At 38.5% G+C, this 21,873-nt stretch overlaps 1 long non-coding RNA gene across 1 annotated transcript; it reads right to left on the bottom strand.

Moving 5' to 3' along the window:
• Positions 1-1,821: 1,821 nt before the first annotated feature.
• Positions 1,822-21,092, bottom strand: LOC135711735 (uncharacterized). Its single transcript, XR_010518501.1, has 2 exons — positions 16,620-21,092; positions 1,822-6,187 (listed from the first exon to the last, which is right to left on the bottom strand). It is a non-coding gene; the product is annotated as an uncharacterized LOC135711735 (long non-coding RNA).
• Positions 21,093-21,873: the final 781 nt, after the last annotated feature.

Below are 21,873 nucleotides of genomic sequence, written 5' to 3'. Positions count from 1 at the left end.
AAATACTCCTGGATTAATTTCTTTGGATGTTAGTACGTAATCTTGATTAGTATTAATATTTGGAATTTGTCTGTATACTTCACATCGAGGAGGGATTAATAAGTTTCCGTTTAAGTTGTCTTCGATTGGAATTTCTATCTAGGTGAAGTCTCATGAAGTACCTCCTGAATAGTACTGTAGGTGTAATAAAAAGATCGGTTTACCTTGGTTGCTGCTACTGTTGTCGTATTTACCCTTGTCCTAGATGTACACGTTAGAGTGGATTTATTTTGGGTCCGATGAAGGCGTTGTTGTCCTTATTAGCTGCTGGTCGTTCATCTTGATGTAGTTTTCCTTATTAAAACACGCTGATATTCACGTTTTTCCATTACTGTTGATTAATTGGTGTTGCCTTTTTTCACTGTTGCTTATTCTGCGTATGGGAATTCGGGTTGAAACCGACAACCTATCGATTTCCATAGGTATTTAATTTTTCGATCCACAAACGTCTCGGAATCTTATTTTGATTCAATATGCACCGCCTTTTACCCCACGCAAGTAGGGTTGCCTCTACAGATACTTCTTCTATGTTGTTTAGTTCATTACATAGCGTTCTTAAATACATCAGATTAGTTTTGTTTTTGAACTTCAAACGCTACAAAATGCAGTAATCTAGTTTCTCCCATACCGGGGTCTGCAACAAGTAAAATATGTTGCTGGTTTTTGAATGTTCCTCGAAGCTCTTCAACAAATTTTGTATCACTAATCTGTCGAACTATTGTGCTAGTCCTATCCTTATCTGTTACCTTGCCGTTGCCTGGCAGTTTCTGAACAATGTTTAACAATTTACCCACTGATTGTCTTACGATGTCCTTCTTTGTTCTGCCTCTGGCATTACGCGAGTTAAGTCGATGCGGATGTGATAAACTTTTAAAAAAATAACTTCTTAACTACTCGCTAGCTAAAACCGAACTGGACTTTATTTTTCAATCAAACCTAACTACAGTTCATATTGCCTGCATTTCCTCCGCTGGTGCCATCGTCCAAATTCCGTCCGTTGCCATCGTCGATCAATTTGTCTTGCCTTGCATGTTCGTAGCTGCCCATCCGGTGTGCCGTCGTTGCCAAGTTCCAAAGTGCATGTTCAGCATCAGCATTCCAGCCGGGAGGCTTCGGTGCTAACTCGCGGTTCTGTAGTTGTAGCCATCGCCATTCTTATTGGTCAATTGTGTAGGGAAACAAAACACAACAATGAAAAAAAAAAAATTAAAATACAATCCCAAAAACAATGTTTCTCTCAACTATAAAAAAAGAGGGGAAAAAAATGAAGTACCTGTCTAATCGCTTAGACGGAACAAAGCTCGTATTCAATTTGAACAGCAGTCCAAAAGCCCAAAATACGGTCAACTCTGGTCCTGATTTCTGACTTAATTCTTAATAATGATGGGATTCTGCAGCAACAGCACTCCAGCACAACGGAGCCGGCAACAAAATGCACTTCAAATTCTTCTTCTTCTTCACTACCCAGGTCGATGAACCGTTCCGAAAGGTCAGCGATCTGTAGCCGATCGTCGATGCACTATCTCAGAAGGTCGATGAACTTTATCAAGGAGTAATGACCTTATCGATACTCGCAGACACAAATCACTTGCTACCAATGCCTGCTTTCTGGATGAAATTCAAAGCACTAAAATTTGCGCTGCTTGTTTTCTTGCTTTTTCCGATGGCAATACCGTAACTGAGTTTAACTGTCAACTCTCTCCAAAGCCAAAACGGTAACTTAGCTTTTACCGCCTTTTACCCCACGCAAGTAGGGTTGCCACTATAGATACTTCTTCTATGTTGTTTAGTTCATTACATAGCGTTCTTAAATACATCAGATTGGTTTTGTTTTTGAACTTCAAACGCTACAAAATGCAGTAATCTAGTTTCTCCCATACCGGGGTCTGCTACAAGTAAAATATGTTGCTGGTTTTTGAATGTTACTCGAAGCTCTTCAACAAATTTTGTATCACTAATCTGTCGAACTATTGTGCTAGTCTTATCCTGGCAGTTTCTGAACAATGTTTAACAATTTACCCACTGATTGTCTTACGATGTCCTTCTTTCTTCTGCCTCTGGCATTACGCGCTTTATCACACCCGTCTGCATTTGACGCTTTATTCGTCCAAAGCATTGTTCTAAATCTTGTTTGGTCAAAAAGTGCTTCCTATTTTTGTTATCAGCTTTGTTACATTCGACAAAATAAGCTTTCAGATCGATATTCACTTATGTACTGATTGTCATCAGGGAATTTTTAAAAAACGTTTTGTTCACTTGAACACTTGTATTCACTTCACCAAATTAGAACTACAGATCAAACTAGAACTACCAACCGATCACTTTCAGAGTCAACTAAGAACTGACTGCCTGTTCTACTTACGACCATCTAACAACCTAACTATTCTGTTAAACTGCTGAGGTCAGCTGGGAACAGTCTACGTCGCCACGATATCCTCCATCGAATCGTCACGTACCGGGATTCAGGTTGCACTCGATGAGGTTAGTCGGAACTGAATTTGATCTATTCCAGACGCTATGTGGGAACGACGATGTTGTTTCTGGGAATGATGAATTGGCTGGTTGCTTGGCTTGCCTGCCGTGGAAACTACAATGGAAGGTGGATGGGCATCTTCGCTATGGAGCCGAATCTGACTTGTGATATACAAAAGAGACCCGACTCGTTTGGAAGTTAGACTAAGAATGATTTTATTTACTTTTTTAGTACATTGGATTGTTTTTACTTGATGGGTGTTGTTGAACGCAGCGTCATCTTTCGCTGCAGCGTCGCCTGGGTTCGAATTTCCTCCGCATCCGGTCATGTTGAGCTGACTCCGTCCAGCTCGTGTCGTTTAACGCTGCGTTCTAGCTGACGCAAGCGGTTTGAGTTTACCCGCCATCGGTAAACCAGGATCGCTACCAGTGCAGCGATGGTGAATGCTCCGTCTAAGGAGTACGATATTACGTCGTGGGATGAAAGATCATTCTTTATGACTTCACCACTTTCTTCTCTGTTTCCAAAAGGCCACATTTTAGTTGGATTATTACTTTGTTGCTGGCTTCAGTTTATCGTGTCGAGTGTTTATGTGATTCGTGGTGCAGGTTTTGATATCGGACCACCAGCCCGTTGCAATACTGCTGGTGGCATATTTTCTGCTGATGATATATGTCTAGCAACTTTGGTCGTTGCCAGGCGTTTCTTGCTGACGCTTTGATTTACAATTCATAGGGTTGTCACCCATTCTGAATTTGAGTGCTTCCAGCATCCGTTCTGGATGAAATTCAAAGCACTAAAATTTGCGCTGTTTGTTTTCTTGCTTTTTCCGATGACAATATCGTAACTGAGATTAACTGTCAACTCTCTCCAAAGCCAAAACGGTAACTTTGCTTTTACCGCCTTTTACCGCATGCAAGTAGGGTTGCCACTACAGATACTTCTTCTATGTTGTTTAGTTCATTACATAGCGTTCTTAAATACATCAGATTGGTTTTGTTTTTGAACTTCAAACGCTACAAAATGCAGTAATCTAGTTTCTCCCATACCGGGGTCTGCAACAAGTAAAATATGTTGCTGGTTTTTGAATGTTCCTCGAAGCTCTTCAACAAATTTTGTATCACTAATCTGTCGAACTATTGTGCTAGTCTTATCCTTATCTGTTACCTTGCCGTTGCCTGGCAGTTTCTGAACTCTGGAATTACGCGCTTTATCACACCCGTCTGCATTTCTCGCTTTATGCGTCCAAAGTATTGTTCTATACCTTGTTTGGCCAAAATGCGCTTCCTATTTTCGTTATCAGGTTTGTTACATTTGACAAAATAAGCTTCCAGAACGATATACACATATGGATGGTTTCACGTAAGTCACTTTTTAAAAAAGATTCACTTAGTCCTAGAGGACAGATTTATTCATAGTCCGACGTGTGAGAATGCATACTGCGGGGCCGGCGGTCATAAAAAAAAAAACTACCCAACACTGGTTTAGATACAACAAGACAACCCAGCTTTATTCACTGATTTTACTTATATAGACCCTAGCATGCTTCTCTTGTACTAAAAAGAAGTTCATTCTACACGCTATTCTCTCAGAGCCACATGCTGGTGAGAGAAATAACAAAACAACCTGCTATGGCGCGCGTTGCGCTGTTGTGTGAACTTGAAAAAAAAAAAAACTGCTATCATTGGCAGAAGCCAAATTTAAAGGCCCGCGCTCGGGGTACCATTGGTATGCCCTAGCTTCTTTCTTAATTGTATAACTCTAGGTCACTGTCTGTGACATAATGTGACGGCCAATGATAAAATGCAAAACATGGAACGGGGGCCGTCTCAATACCACATAGATTTTGGCGTTTTGCTGCAGTACTTGCATTGATACCTCAGAAATTGATAAGTACTTCGTTGAAGGTAGGCATGATGTCACATCTAATAAGGAATAGCTCGTCATATTTACTTCTGGATTAGCACAATCGTATGCTATTAACCCTTGTGAATGTAATCCAAATGTGGTTCCCAGTAAGTAAAGGACCATTAATATGGTAATAGACCAATAAGGAGCTTGCATAAAACCTTTTCTCTTAGGTTTATGTGGCTTTATTTCAAGTCGATCTCTCAGTTCCTTTACCTTGTCAATATCGATTTTTTGCCGTTTTCCACAGGAGTCAAAATTCATCTTTGCCTTGGTAATTATAGGAGTTATGGTCGAGGCGGCATTGGGATTGTTTTTAAAAAAAGAACAACTTCTTCTGCTGGCTGTCGAACTAAGAATAAATGATGATTTATTTCTCGCAATGGTTACAGCTTACGAATTCTATCCTATGGATTATTGTTTATTAAACTGTCACGTCCTACCTAAGCTGCGGCGCTGCTACCGTGTGAAAGGCGATCGTTGACGTCGAGTGATGCTGCTCGATGAATACCAGGAATGATGATCGAAGATGCTGACTCGGCGTAATGATGTCTCTGGCTCTGATGGATGGCTACATTGTTGGAATGATGGTGGCTACTGATGATGTGTGGTTTATCAAAGGAAGCTGGACTCTGGGTGATGTTGTGCTCGATGATGCGTGGTTTATCAATGGAAGCTGAACTCTGGCTGATGTACCTGGTTCAAGGGATGATTGGGCCTTAACTACTCCCCCACCTGAAGACGCGACGTCCCGGTGCGTTTGATTATGTTGAATACTTGGATCTGCGTTTGTTTGTGCAATCTGTGGAATATTCTTTGACTGCCAACTGAAATTATTTGTTTTCAACAAATAAATAATGATTACGAGTCCAAGGATGAAACTGCAAGTAGAAATTCCAAATGTTGCAATTGCGTTTTGTTTATGACTTTGTGTCAGGTTAATTAAATGACGCCTGTTTTCGAATTGGAGATCCTCGATAGTTGTTGCTTTCTCGAATTTCTTTTCTGAAATTCTTAGGCCATGAAGGGGTAAAACGAATGGTTTTTCAGGATGATTGAATTCCAGTCTAGTAAAAGTTGTTTCGTTCACCTTTATAGAGCAGTTATGGAATTCGATTAAAAGTGTTCCTGTTATGTTTCGATTTGAGATGCCGTAAGTAGAATTTAGATGTGCGTTATTGCTTGATATGACGATCACATGGTTATTTGTAATTGGTTTGATTATGTCAGCCCTCTGATAATGTTGGAACGTACAGTTACCAGGTAATCCTCTCAGTAGCTCGGGGAAACATGTATCCGCCGTGTAATTTAAAAGGTTCTGTTCGGTGCAAATTGAGTTGCCTGCGATACGTTGACAGCTCTGGATGATGAAATATGTCCTGTGTTCACTGGTCATTGCGCAAGCAGCTGGTATTTTTAAAATTCTGTGTCCTACCGGTAATGCTTCTAGTATGAAGTTATTATAAACAATGCTCTGAAGTTGAGGTACTTTTATTATAAAAAACAATTTCGATTGATTAAAATACGTTGAGATTTCTAGGTAATCATACACTTGTTCATAGTTTTCAATAATAATTCCCTTATCCTCTAACTTTTGTAAAGCGAATCCTAGCTCGTCTGTACTCAAAATGTGTTTTGAAATTATGTTCAATTTAGCTAAATGAATTGATTCACAAATGCCTTGCAAATGATATTTTAAATGATCTAAGTTCGCATTGATGTTGAATATTTCTTTAATAATTTTAATTTCTTTGCTGTAACCACTATCTTGCCTACTTGCTATTAAATTTTTTGAGATTAAATCTTGTTGGTTTTTAAGCTGTGTTAGAACTTCATTGATTCTATCCTGCATCTTTAAATTTATTTTTATTTGTTTGTTGTTTTCCTCAATTAATTGGAAATTATTATATTTCAGTTGATTCATTTCTTTTGTAATTTCGATGAAGTCCTCGTGATCCATGTTTCCAGTTAATTGTTTAATTCCGGTACCAACAAAATTTAATAAACCTCTTTTGTTTCGATTTCTGGGTAACATGCCAAAGTAGAGGTTTCGTATATTATTATATTTTGTTGATAAGGTTCTAGTGAGTTCTGTTAAATTTGTGAATGATGAAAGTCCTTCAATAATTACCTCTAGTTTTCTAACGGTAGGCCAAAACAGTTCCAGATCTATGATATGATAAATTTTATGGTTTCCTACCTTTAGAAAACTTTTTCCCGTTGCTAAAACCAAAAGTCCTGGGTTATTGGATAGATCCGTTATTTCGATATTCGAAGTACCAAGTGAGCTGCTAAAAAATACAAAGAGTAAAATTATTTTTATTTCCATCGTTCGTGAAACCTAAAAAAGGGAAGAAGATATTAGTATCATTGCGTATTTTATTTATTTTCTTATACGTTTTAATTTCATTTTGTGAAGTTTTCTTCCTTTATGATCAAGGTATGTTTGGTTTCTGTCCGGGCGCACCTTAATAGATTGATAACGCTCTTTTGTTTTAGCTCTTATTCCTTGATTTCTATTGTAAACGTTTTGATCGGTCTCTAGTATAGGAGCGTCTTCTCTGGAAATATTATGTTGATTATGTTGAGATTTCTGGACTTGAGAAATTGTATTGGCTACCTCCTGGTATAAATTACTTCTAAACTCTAACATCAGAGTACGATCCAGAGGTCGTTCTTCGCCATCTTTAATACCATAAAACACTTCCCTAGGCTTCAACTTGGTTGAAGTGTGGGTAGTGTTGTTGTACAGCGAGCATGATATTAAAAATTTCTCTTTATCCGTTAGATTTTCAAATTTGTGTTTGTTGCATCTGTAGATCTCAGCCAATGTGGAATGAAATCTCTCAACGATTCCATTTACTTCGCTGCGATCCGTTGGCGTAAAGTTCTGTTGAATATTCAATTTATCCAACATGTCTCTTATTTCAATTGATTTCAGTGCAGGCTCATTGTCTGAAACGATGAGCTTTGGTGCACCATATAATGAGATAAATTTAACCAATGCTTTTCTGATTTCCAAAATAGTTCTCGATTTTATCGGCAGTAAAATTCCAAATCTTGATAATTTGTCCACTGCTGAAATAAACAAATTCGGTTTGGAAACAAAAATGTCAATGTGAACTATCTCTAAGGGTTGTTTAGGGATAGGAGTTTCTGCATATTTAATTTTGTGCGGTTTTCTCTCGTATTTCATTCTATTGCAGACCTCGCACAGAATGACAAATTTACGTATTTTTTATTTAATTTTAGGGAAATAAAATCTTTTTATGATTTCATTTTTGTTCTCGTTGATTCCTCGATGGGAAATCTCATGAGTTTCTTCGATAATTTGGTCTTGTTCAATTTGATCCTGAATATCTATCAACATTTTTTGAGAAATTTTTATTTTGAAAGTTTTACACCTTGAGAAGTAATTTTTATAAACAAACTGGATGGTACCGATCAAGTTTTCGGGGCACAAAATACAATTTATTTTCCTTGTGTCCATGTATTCTTTAAATATTCTAAGAATTACAGGGACTCCAAAAACTAATTTGGTGATTGTTCTTCTATGGACTCTTGGAAAAATTTCCTCATAAACTTCCGATTCATTTTCACCAATTTTGAGAATTATCTGATTGTGAAAAAAATTCACTGGCAGTTCAGTACACGCAATAAATTCTGAATCGTCTGTGTCAGCACTCTGTACTGTTTCATTATCTGATGAAGTTTCATTTATATTCAACTCCGAAACTATTCTGGATAATGCATCGGCCACAACGTTTTGTTTTCCCGGCCTATGCTTTATCTCGAAGTCAAATTCTGAAAGTTGTAGCCTCCAACGAACCAGTTTAGTGTTGGGGGTTTTTAAGTTCATAGCGTATGTTAACGGCTGATGGTCCGTAAACAATGTGAATTTTCTCCCGAATAGGTAAGGGCGAAAGTACTGACAGGCCCATACAATCGCTAAGAGCTCTTTTTCAATTGCTGAAAAATGCTCTTCAGACTTTTTCAATGTTCGTGATGAATACGCAATTGGTCTATCACTACCGATTGGACCTTGAGATAGAACGGCTCCTATGGCAAAGTCACTAGCATCGGTTGTTAGGACAAAAGGTTTTTCAAAATCGGGATATTGTAATACATCGCTGTGCGTCAGCAATGATTTGCAAATTTCGAATGTTTTCAGAAACAAAGGTGTATGTTCGATTTTTTCACCTTTGCGTAATTGGGACGTTAAGGGTTTAGTAATTTTGGAAAAATCTCGTACAAACTTCCTGTAGTAGCCAAGAATGCCCAAAAATCCTTTAAGCTCTTTTTGGTTTCGAGGAATGGGTCATTTCTTTATAGCCTCTATTTTATCTGGATTCGGTTTGATACCCTGATCCGTTACAATATGGCCCAAAAATGAGACTTCCTTTTTTAGGAATATACTTTTGTCCAATTGGATTTTTAAATTAACTTTTCGTAATGCTTCGAGAATTTTCTTTAGGTTTTCCAAATGTTCTTGAAGCGACGTAGAAAATATAATAATGTCGTCCATATAGACAAGACAACATTTTCCAAAGAAATCTCTCAGCACATGATCCATAACTCTTTGGAACGTGGCTGGGGCGTTTTTCAATCCGAAAGGCATTCTCAAATATTCGTAGAGGCCATGCTCTACTGAAAAGGCAGTTTTTGGAACATCCTTTGGATGGACCTCTATTTGATGAAAACCAGAGGTCAAATCTAAAGTTGTGAAATACTGACACTTCCCTAATTTGTCTAGTATTTCGGTAATGTTTGGCAGTGGATATTTGTCATGGACCGTTTTTTCATTAAGTTTACGGTAATCGACAACGAGTCTCCATTTTTGTTTGCCTGATGAATCAGACTTTTTAGGCACAATCCATATTGGCGAACACCAAGGGGATGTGCTAGGTTGAATGATTCCTTGTGCTAACATTTTAGAGATTTGTTCTTGGACCTCTTTTTTGTGACAAAAAGGATACCTGTAACTTTTTAGCATGGACAGGTATTTCGTCCCTAGTCACTATACTATGTTTGACGACATTCGTAAATGAAAGATCAGATCCTTCCATGTAAAATGTGTCTTGGTATTTTGAAATTAAATGGAGAAGTTTTGATTTTTCTTCTGAATTTAAATGATCAATACGTAACTGCTTCATATAATCGGGTTTGATCTTTGAGTATCCTATTGGGTTGCCAGATGTTTCGAAATTATTTATCTCTGTGAATATGGCATCAGTGTCAAGACTTAAATTCACTTCCTGTTTTTGAGAACTTATAATGGGGAAAGTAATTCTGTGGTCTTCTATTTTATACAATCCAGAAGGGACAAATACATTTTCATGCAGTTTAATATCATTTTTCAAAAAAACTTCACCGTCTTTGATAGTTGTTAGTAATCTTTTAATTATAGAGTAATTTTCATGAAAATTTAGGGAATGTGAATTAGGATATCTCCTAAACATTTGGATTGTTTTCGCTGGAAATTTTAGCTGATTACGATAGGTTATAATTTCTGCTTGCAACTCCTGTAAGGACTGATAACCGATCAGGCCATCAAAAAATGGATGAAAGTGGAAAACAAAAAAATTTCAAAGGTTTTGTATTTGGAATATCAATGAATGGGTTGAATTGGACAAATTTATCAATTTTGTGAGAGCCATTGATATTACGAACGGTGATCGGATGTGTAAATCGACATTTTTCTATGTTCACGTGTTTAGGATCAATGTAACTTTTGTTAGCCCCTGTGTCGATAAGGAAGTTCAACGTTCCTTTTGATGTTTGGAGCTTAACATATGGGATAAAAATTTTCATCTCTTCAAATTGTTGTCTTTTGCCATGCAAAAATTTAGTTCATCAGAATCGGCTTCAGTATCTTGATTTCCTTCATAATTTGTTTGGACTGGTTCTTGTATAACGTCTTGATTTGAAGTGGGCTCAGAAAAGCCTTCGCTTTCTGTGGCATTATTATGATAAATTTCGTGGCACTGACTCTCGTATTCAATCTGATAATGGGGTCCATTTATTCTTGCAAGTGGTGGACGGTTCATGTAATTTATTTGTCTTGACCGAATTGATGGGTCTATTTCCATCGGTTCCGGTCTTACTGAATTGGGGTTGGGTCTAGGAGCGGAAACATTTCTAGGTGGTAGAACTGGTCTCTGTTGCTGTGCTTGGGGAATTTGTTGGATATTTCTGCTTGGAGCATTTGCAGATTCTCTCCAACTAGGACCTGGTTGGGAAATGGGCTGGTTATTTCTCTGTTGCGGGATAAAATTATGAATCCTGGGTTGGGGTTGTGCTTGTTGAAATCTTTGTGGCTGTGTCAAAATCGTTTGTTTTGTGCTTTTGTACAAACTATAATTATTTTCTTCTAAGCATAATCTCAAAGCATCTTTGAGTGTGCTTGGGCTTTGTGCTCTTATTATGGGTCCAAGCGGAACCCTGAGGCCTGAAAGAAATACTTTCAGTCCCATTTGTTTAGATTTAGTAGGTTTATTAAAAGGGATACAATATGTGAGATTTTGCTATAGTAATCCTCGACAGTTCCAGATTGGTATAGCTTGAAGAGATCTCGGGTCAAAGACACCTCGTCTCTCCTATCACTGTAATGAGTGATAAGGTTCTGTTTAATTTCTCCCCAATCAAGACTCGTTCCATATAATTCTAAAATATTGTCTGCGTCGCCGACTATCTTCGCTCGAATCGATTGTTGCCAAATGTTGTACATGGGAGTGCCTCGAACCGAATTTATTAGTGGTATTAAATTATCAATAGATCTAATAAATCCGTGGAGTTTTACAGGTTCACCACAAAATGATGGCAAGTCCCTAATTATCGGTGGTGTCTGCATCGTTTTAAGAATACTTTCAACTCGTCCTAACTCTGCATTTTGATTGGCATTAGCAGGTGCACGGCCAGCTTGTGCCGCGAGTACAGCTTCGGCTGCACCCTGTGCCTCAAATTGTAATTGCTGGATTTGGTCTTCACGTTCTTGCAGTTGCATCTGCAAAGCGTGAAGCTGATGTTGTAACTGTTCAATTGGATCCATTTTTTTAAGCGTGAGAAAAAAAAAGACTCAACGACTCAGCAAATGATTCTTAACATTTATCACTTTTTCACTCACTTTTTCACTCACTTTTTCACTCACTTATATGATTATTTTTTTATTGCTAACGATAAAATTCAAAACTACTTACGTTTTTGTGATGATGTGTGGTACTATGTCGCGATAAGCCTTCGCGGTCTCCTTAATTAAAGCCTTAATTTAAATTGAATGATAATCCGTCGTTCTTTGGTCCGCATGTGCTACAGTTGAACACGAATTTCCGGTGATCCGCCGAAAACAGCTTCTGCTGGAACAACTGCATTTTGCACTACTGCACTACTTTGCACTTACTCCGTTGACTGCGCCAGTTATGGTCGAGGTGGCATTGGGATTGTTTTTAAAAAAGAACAACTTCTTCTGCTGCCTGTGTATGATTTTCCCTCTTCTGTTCTGGAAGTTCCTTAAACATACAATGAATGCGTCGGTGTCAAGTTTTTCTGCTAATTCAATATGTGAAGCACGTGTGGTTAGGCAGGTGAATATTACCCTCCATCGGTTTTCAACAGATTTCTTTACTGCAACTTCGAACGGACCGAAGTAGTCAACTTCAGTATGCGTAAATGGATGAGCATACATATCCAAACGACTTTCTGCAAGCATGGCCATCTGAGGAGGTGTTGGTCGCGCCCTCATTATTTTACATTTTTGGCAGTTGCTTTTAACATTTTTTAGTACTGTCCTCGCCTTTATAATCGAAATTTTTTGGTGTATTGCCCCTAATATCACATTATCTCCTTGGTGTAGACATTTCTCGTGATATTCTTTAACTATCAATCTTGTGATATGATGTTTGTATGGCAATATAATTGGCTGCCGTGTTGATTGTGAAAACATTTTAGTGTCTTTTATCTGACTTTGTGACACGATGACTCCATATTCATTAAGCATCGGTGTTAAGCTTATCAACGGACTGGGTGAAGCCTTGTTTATTTTTGATCCAATCGGAGAATTTTTTGATAACACATATATGTTTAACAAGCTTATTCCAATAAGAATAGCGTTGTTCTTTTATGAATTCCAACTCGGGATCATCCGAGGTATGGATCATTATTGTTCCTTTCAATTCTGCGTTGGTATCTTTTGCGAACCTTGGTTTTGGCCATATATTTTCCGGGTCATACAAGAATTTTGGTCCGGATTGCCAAGAAGATACACCTTTTGCCTCCTTGGTGCCTTCATCTGCTGGATTCTTTTCTGATGGCACGTAACGCCATTGATCCATCTTAGTAAACTCAAGAATTTCTCCTACTCTATGATAAGTATAACACAGTTTGTGAGTCAGACCATAAAATGCTTTTTGTTGGTTTTATGCGCAGCTCGTGTTCGACAGTTTTCGTTAATCTTGTGCCTAAAACTGCTGATTGTGCTACTGTGCCGAATAGGTGCTACTCTTGCCTTCCCCGCTACCATCCTTACACTGACGGTAGATCCAATACTATCCAATCCACGTATGTACGTGACAGCAGCAAATGCGTAATCCGACGCATCTACGAATGTGTGTACTTCCGATGTCTTTGCTTTGGTATGAAGAATCCATCTTGATATTTTTATTGATGCAGCTGATTGTATCATTTCAATCCAATACTTCCATTGTTGATATAAACAGTCGGAAATGTCTACATCCCAGTCAGAACTTTCTTTTTGTAGTTCCTGCATTAAAATCCTGCCATGGATTGTCAAGTTTGATATCAAACTTATGGGGTCATAGATGCTCATTACGCATTGTTCTTTTTGATTCTCGAATCTCTTTGTCTAATCGTTCCATTTTGAGATTGTAACTTAAGCAATCGAGGGCAGTATTCCAATAAACGCCTTAAAGATTTTTCATTATGCGTATCCTTATCTTCAAATAGCCGCACATTACCTTGTTGTAGTCTTTCTTTAGGTAATGCTGCTAATACTGGTTTGCTGTTGGACACGAAGTTTCTTATGAAGAATCCCGCATTATTGTGGATTTCGATGACGTCTTTTATTGTTGCAATAGCATCTTCTTTTGAATTAAGCTTTCAATGTAATCATCCACATAGATAGTTGACTGATGCAAATTTTGACTTTTTCGCTCCACAGTGCTTAAATGGTTTCAAATCGGGTCCTGATTAGCCTCCCAAAGTTTCAACTCATTTGGTTAGAAACAGACTTCGCACAATCCATTTGAAGTTTACATGTAAATTACTATGGGAAATCTCAACTTTTTGTTCATTGCCTTCTAGTCTTTTTCCATATTGAGCTGCGAAACAGTTTGATAGCCATTCTTATAGAAATTTTTTTCAGCTACAACTTTGCAGAAGATCGTTTCTACGTAAAACGAGACAGAAAAAAGTTATTAATTATTTAAGAGATTGGTAAACTTATGACATGATCAAGCAGCTGGTCTGTAGGCAACACTGTATTTTGCAGTGTGACATAGTAGCCATGATTTTTGTGTCCTATTCAACGCCCCAGAAACACCAATGTTGCCTATTGAGCAGTTGATTGAGCATGATCATAAGACCTCAGCGCATTGAACCATTGATAACTTTCGATCCTTGCATTTAATCAAAATGTGGTCTTGAGCAAAGTTGTAGCTGGGAGAATTTCCTACAAGCACAATTGAAAGTTTTTGAAGCAGACCGATATGGTGAATTATTAGATAGACATGAACAAAAATCTTGGTTTCACCATAGTAATTCCCATACAAACTTCAAATGGTTTGTGCCATCTCAGTTTCTCACCAAATGGGTTCAAATTTTGAGAGGTTAGTCAAGATCCGATTTGGAATCGTTTAAGTATTGTGGAGCGAAAATTTCAAATTTTGCATCACTCTAATAGATAGTGTTGCTTTACAATAGCTTTCGCTGCCTTTGGTTTTGTTTCTTCGTAAAGAGCAGCGTTGTAGCTCTTGACGATTTGAGCGCAAGCAGGTGAACATGTTGATCCGAACATCATTACCTGCATAACGTAGATGTTTGGGTTTCGATCTTCATTACAATCCCGGAATAAGAAGCATTGTTTTCTTTGATCTTTTTCGTTTATTCCAACCTGACTGAACATTTCCTTAATATCGCCAGCCGTAGCAATTGATCCTTCTCTAAATCTTATTGATACACCAAGTGACGATGTTGTGGCATCTGGACCGGATAACAATGCTGAATTAAAAGAAATTCCTTGGACCTTTTTGCTGCCGCGTCGAAAACCATTCTTGGTTTTGGCGGCTGTTTATTTTTGTTGATTTCTTCTGACCACTCTTTTACTTCTTGAGCAGTTAGTTTTCGAGCATAACCTTTGTTGACATAATCCTTGACGGTGTCAATTGCCCAATCCTTTAATTTATCATCTTTTTTTAATTTATTTTCCAAGGTTTGAAGGCATTGTTGTAACTCTCAGGAAATTTAAATCCATCTTCCTTCCATAGGAGTCCAATTTCATATTTGTTATCCTTAAACTTCAATGTTTTATCGATTATCTCTTGAGCTCTAATAGCATCTTTTGATTGCGGTAAATTCTGAGGAACTTTTACTCCAAAATCTTCTATTGAGAAGTATTTTTTCATTGCATCAAACATCTCCTTTTGTTGTTGTATTACACATACATGTTCGGGTTGCACCGATTCAGCAACTGACTGATTCCCAAATATTAGCCATCCCAATTTAGTTCTAATGGCCATTGGTTTATGTTCACCTCCACTCCTACGTTTGAACGGAACTAAAAGGTGACTGTGATTCAATCCAATTAAAATGTGTGGTTGAATTTTGCCATAATTTTTTTATTGGCAGCCCTCGTAGATGCATAAAAGCATCAGCTAATTCATTGACTTCTTGAATCGTTAGATGTAGATTTGTAACTGATTTTGAGTTGTACTCGTTTACTTCCTTTCTCTTCCCTGGAGAAGTTTTGGGTCCACTTTAAAATGATCCGCAACATGTTCGTCCAGCAAGGTTAAAGATGATCCTGGATCCAAAAACGCATATGTATTAACTTTTCATTGCCCATTCCATAGTGATACCGGCAATATTTGGTAAAAGATGTTGGTTCTTGAATCCTGATGAACATTTGAAGTATTTTCTTCATTGCTACTTCGTGAGTCCTCTCGTGCTGTTTCGTTCTGCTTATTCTTGTGAAGTTGCGGTTCATCATTTTTATTTTGCTCCTTGCTATAATATCGCGAGTTGTCGATTTTGTTCTGCTCATTATAATATCGCGACTTATTATTGCTGTAGTCTGGTCAGATTCTCTATATTTGCGAACCTTCCTTTCTTTGTGGTTTCATCAAATATTTTACTGAACATTGGCCATTTTCTGGCAGACCCGTTGCTTTAAGTATATCGTCCAATCTTCCTGCTTTACTTGTGATGGTCCAGCATCTCTCTGGTCATTCTTAAATGATTCCAGTTTTAATTTTATTTGCTCCAAGTCCTTGAATCTGGCTGCTATGCATTTGCCTTTCTTGCAGCTCCACTTTTCTTATTTGGATGGTATGCCTTCTAGCTCAGCACATCCATAGTGAAACTAGCGGTCGCATTCATCGCATGCGACCATATCCTGTTTAGAGTCAGGATCTGTACATAAACGGCAATGACCGTTCTTGTTCACTACAAACTTGAATGACATTTTGCTGGTCTTCAAGACTTCTTCTGTGATCTTTATTTATAAGATTTTCAGCTCACTCACATCACAGCTCGCTCTTTGCGGCGTCGAGCACACCTTCGTGATGTTTGGGACTTTTTACTCCTCTCTGGAGCCAACAATGTTAGCGACGCGATCGATTATACGCTATCGCTGCTAACATTTTTTTTTATTTGTCGGGTGATACATGCATTGCGATCGTCGATGCACTATCTAAGAAGGTCGATGAACTTTATCAAGGAGTAATGACCTTATCGATACTCACAGACACAAATCACTTGCTACCAATGCCTGCTTTCTGGATGAAATAGGTACAAAGCACTAAAATTTGCGCTGCTTGTTTTCTTGCTTTTTCCGATGACAATATCGTAACTGAGTTTAACTGTCAACTCTCTCCAAAGGCAAAACGGTAACTTTGGTTTTACCGCCTTTTACCCCACGCAAGTAGGGTTGCCACTACAGATACTTCTTCTATGTTGTTGAGTTCCTTACATAGCGTTCTTAAATACACCAGATTGGTTTTGTTTTTGAACTTCAAACGCTACAAAATGCAGTAATCTAGTTTCTCCCATACCGGGGTCTGCTGCAAGTAAAATATGTTGCTGGTTTTTGAATGTTCCTCGAAGCTCTTCAACAAATTTTGTATCACTAATCTGTCGAACTATTTTGCTAGTCTTATCCTTATCTGTTACCTTGCCGTTGCCTGGCAGTTTCTGAACAATGTTTAACAATTTACCCACTGATTGTCTTACGATGTCCTTCTTTGTTCTGCCTCTGGCATTACGCGAGTTAAGTCTATACGGATGTGATTAACTTTTTAAAGAATAACTTCTTAACTACTCGCTAGCTAAAACCGAACTGGACTTTATTTTTCAATAAAACCTAACTACAGTCCATATTGCCTACTCTGCATTTCCTCCGCTGGTGCCATCGTCCAAATTCCGTCCGTTGCCATCGTCGATCAATTTGCCTTGTCTTGCATGTTCGTAGCTGCCCATCCGGTGTGCCGTCGTTGCCAAGTTCCAAAGTGCATGTTCAGCATCAGCATTCCAGCCGGGAGGCTTCGGTGCTAACTCGCGGTTCTGTAGTTGTAGCCATCGCCATTCTTATTGGTCAATTGTGTAGGGAAACAAAACACAACAATGAAAAAAAAATTAAAATACATCCCAAAAACAATGTTTCTCTCAACTATAAAAAGAGGGGAAAAAAATCAAGTACCTGTCTAATCGCTGCGACGGAACAAAGTTCGTATTCAATTTGAGCAGCAGTCCAAAAGCCCAAAACACGGTCAATCCTGGTCAATCAGCACTTAATTCTTAATAATGATGGGATTCAGCAGCAACAGCACTCCAGCACAACGGAACCGGCAACAAAACGCACTTCAAATTCATCTTCTTCTTCACTACCCAGGTCCATGAACTGTTCCGAAAGGTCAGCGAACTGTAGCCGATCGTCGATGCACTATCTTAGAAGGTCGATGAACTTTATCAAGGAGTAATGACCTTATCGATACTCGCAGACATAAATCACTTGCTACCAATGCCTGCTTTCTGGATGAAATTCAAAGCACTAAAATTTGCGCTGTTTGTTTTTTTGCTTTTTCCGATGACAATATCGTAGTAACTGAGTTTAACTGTCAACTCTCTCCAAAGCCAAAACGGTAACTTTGGTTTTACCGCCTTTTACCCCACGCAAGTAGGGTTGCCACTACAGATACTTCTTCTATGTTGTTTAGTTCATTACATAGCGTTCTTAAATACACCAGATTGGTTTTGTTTTTGAACTTCAAACGCTACAAAATGCAGTAATCTAGTTTCTCCAATACCGGGGTCTGCAACAAGTAAAATATGTTGCTGGTTTTTTTAATTTTCCTCGAAGCTCTTCAACAAATTTTGTATCACTAATCTGTCTAACTATTGTGCTAGTCTTATCCGTATCTGTTACCTTGCCGTTGCCTGGCAGTTTCTGAACAATGTTTAACAATTTACCCACTGATTGTCTTACGATGTCCTTCTTTGTTCTGCCTCTGGCATTACGCGCTTTATCACACCCGTCTGCGTTTCACGCTTTATTCGTCCAAAGCATTGTTCTAAATCTTGTTTGGTCAAAAAGTGCTTCCTATTTTTGTTATCAGGTTTGTTACATTCGACAAAATAAGCTTTCAGATCGATATACACTTATGTACTGATTGTCATTAGGGAATTTTCAAAAAACGTTTTGTTCACTTGAACACTTGTATTCAAATTAGAACTACAGATCAAACTAGAACTACCAACCGATCACTTTTAGAGTCAACAAAGAACTGACTGCCTGTTCTACTTACGACCATCTAACAACCTAACTATTCTGTTAAACTGCTGAGGTCAGCTGGGAACAGTCTACGTCGCCACGATGTCCTCCATCGAATCGTCACGTACCGGAATTCAGGTTGCACTCGATGAGGTTAGTCGGAACTGAATTTGATCTATTCCAGACGCTATGTGGGAACGACGATGTTGTTTCTGGGAATGATGAATTGGCTGGTTGCTTGGCTTGCCTGCCGTGGAAACTACAATGTAAGGTGGATGGGCATCTTCGCTATGGAGCCGAATCTAACTTGTGATATACAAAAGAGACCCGACTCGTTTGGAAGTTAGACTAAGAATGATTTTATTTCCTTTTTTAGTACATTGGATTGTATTTACTTGATGGGTGTTGTTGGACGCAGCGTCATATTTCGCTGCATCGTCGCCTGGGTTCGAATTTCCTCCGCATCCGGTCATGTTGAGCTGACTCCGTCCAGCTCGTGTCGTTTATCGCTGCGTTCTAGCTGACGCAAGCGGTTTGAGTTTACCCGCCATCGGTAAACCAGGATCGCTACCAGTGCAGCGATGGTGAATGCTCCGTCTAAGGAGTACGATATTACGTCGTGGGATGAAAGATCATTCTTTATGACTTCACCACTTTCTTCTCTGTTTCCAAAAGGCCACATTTTAGTTGGATTATTACTTTGTTGCTGGCTTCAGTTTGTCGTGTCGAGTGTTTATGTGATTCGTGGTGCAGGTTTTGATATCGGACCACCAGCCTGTTGCAATACTGCTGGTGGCATATTTTCTGCTGATGATGTATGTCTAGCAACTTTGGTCGTTGCCAGACGTTTCTTGCTGACGCTTTGATTTACAATTCATAGGGTTGTCACCCATTCTGAATTTGAGTGCTTCCAGCATACTTTCTGGATGAAATTCAAAGCACTAAAATTTGCGCTGCTTGTTTTCTTGGTTTTTTCCGATAACAATATCGTAACTGAGTTTAACTGTCAACTGTCTCCAACTACTAACACCACCATAAAAAAGCCAAAACGGTAACTTTGGTTTTACCGCCTTTTACCCCACGCAAGTAGGGTTGCCACTACAGATACTTCTTCTATGTTGTTTAGTTCATTACATAGCGTTCTTAAATACATCAGATTGGTTTTGTTTTTGAACTTCAAACGCTACAAAATGCAGTAATCTAGTTTCTCCCATACCGGGGTCTGCTACAAGTAAAATATGTTGCTGGTTTTTGAATGTTCCTCGAAGCTCTTCAACAAATTTTGTATCACTAATCTGTCGAACTATTGTGCTAGTCTTATCCTTGCTGTTGTAGTTCTTTCCACGTATGGCTTTCGGACGACGAACTTCACGCTTAGTAGGTTGATTAACGAATGTGTTTTTATTGACTTCTACTGACTTATTCTAACTTCCATTTACCTGAGATACTTGAAGCCATTATTTACTTAATTAACCAATCACCGATTATTACCTGATAGAGAGGTCCAAATTAATTGAGAGAAAGAGTTATGGTGAGAGAGCACTTAGTCAGCATTGTGACACTCCGTGCTAGTTGGAAACAGCCTACGAGTATTGACACTGTAAGTTGATACATTTGTTTTCGCGCCGATGTAATTGTTCGTTGAACCTTTGGATATTGAATTTAATTTTGAAGAACGAGAACATGCATGATTTGGTGACATGTGAAAATCACATGCTACACCACTACAGATACTACGTCTATGTTGTTGAGTTCATTACATAGCGTTCTTAAATACACCAAGAATACAGCAGATTGGTTTTGTTTTTGAACTTCAAACGCTACAAAATGCAGTAATCTAGTTTCTCCCATACCGGGGTCTGCAACAAGTAAAATATGTTGCTGGTTTTTGAATGTTACTCGAAGCTCTTCAACAAATTTTGTATCACTAATCTGTCGAACTATTGTGCTAGTCTTATCCTTATCTGTAACCTTGCCGTTGCCTGGCAGTTTCTGAACAATGTTTAACAATTTACCCACTGATTGTCTTACGATGTCCTTCCTTGCATTAGTAGCATGCATTCCTTCCTATTTTCGTTATCAGGTTTGTTACATTTGACAAAATCAGCTTCCAGATCGATGTACGCTTATGTATGATTTGTCATCAAAATCTTTTTAAAAAAGGTTTCACTATGTCCTTAAGGACAGATTTATTCACTTTTTCTGTACATCAAATGTTTCACCACTTTTTCAATCTAACAAAAGATTTCATCACTTTTTCATTCTAGTGTGGCAGTCTTGCTTAGAATATATCGGAGAAAGTCTTTCTTTGCAATGGTATCCAAACTATGGTGAGCTCGAGAGCTATCACCAGTAAGGACCAGAGTAAAAGTCTAGACTGCTTGATCAGATTATTCTAATTGCTTTATTTCGGTGGTGATCGGTTTATATATGATTCTCAGTTCAGTTACAATTTTGACTTAACCTACGTTACTATTAGTGAGAGTGAGACAACTGGAGTCCGTAGCCGAAAATGTGCATCTTGCTTAGTTTGGCAATTTGTGTGCCTCGGTGGTCCTACCCAGGCCAGTGACAAGGCCCATACCAACAGCAGCGTTTGACAGTAGACAGCATGTCCCGGGCTCAAATCGTTTATTTTGCTGTGCTGGACCCGCTGTCACGATATAACATGTTGCCTACGCGCCTGCCACTGGGCTGGTCCTACCCGATTGTGCAATTTGAAACCTTTCGATTTCGTTCGTCCATTAGCGTAGGACGCACGCGAAGGGAGGAAAGAGGAATGGGAATATTTCTAGCACTTCGGCTCGGTTACCGCATATGGAAGTAATTGCATTTGCATTCTATGTAACTTGAGTTTCTGGACTTTGTTCCGTTTGAAGTTAATGACTTGTTTTATTTATGGTTCGGTTATTGTCATAAGTATTTTAGGGATGCACATCATAAAATGTTGCTAACCCGTCTGGTAGGCCTAGTCTGGCTTTACCAGTAAGTCGTGTTTTCAAAAACCTAACTGCAGTTCATTGCAGAGGTCCTACGGTCATGTCTTTCAACAAGATTGCAGAATCCAAAAATGCATCCAAACCGTCAGCATTTCCATCATACTGATGTACAATTGCAGGTTTTAAAGTCATTTGCCATTGCTAGCGGTGGTGTCTGATCAATTTTTAATTTAAGTATGTTTCGAATGCCAGTTATTGCATTTCTGGCTGCTTTAGCTAGAAATGTTAGTTCCGAACTTGATAGAGAGTCTTCCTCTTCTATCAGTGTAGAGTCGATTTTATTATATAACGCATTTGCGTAGTTTAATTTAGCTTGGAGTGTTTCAAGTTTGAATCTTTGGTTTTATAGATTTTTTTAAATTCTTTTGTACCGTTATAAGTATTCCAACCTCTTCCTGTAAGTTAGACATTGGTTTACTTAATTAATATTATAAAAAAATATACTTCTGCAATTTTAG

The sequence above is a fragment of the Ochlerotatus camptorhynchus genome, unplaced genomic scaffold (assembly GCF_037179485.1).
Source record: "Ochlerotatus camptorhynchus isolate MF236.1 unplaced genomic scaffold, CSIRO-AGI_Acam_v1.1 ptg000434l, whole genome shotgun sequence".
Lineage (NCBI taxonomy): Eukaryota > Metazoa > Arthropoda > Insecta > Diptera > Culicidae > Ochlerotatus > Ochlerotatus camptorhynchus.
The sequence above is the reverse complement of the archived record's forward strand: the minus strand, read 5'-3'. Positions and strand labels throughout refer to the sequence as shown.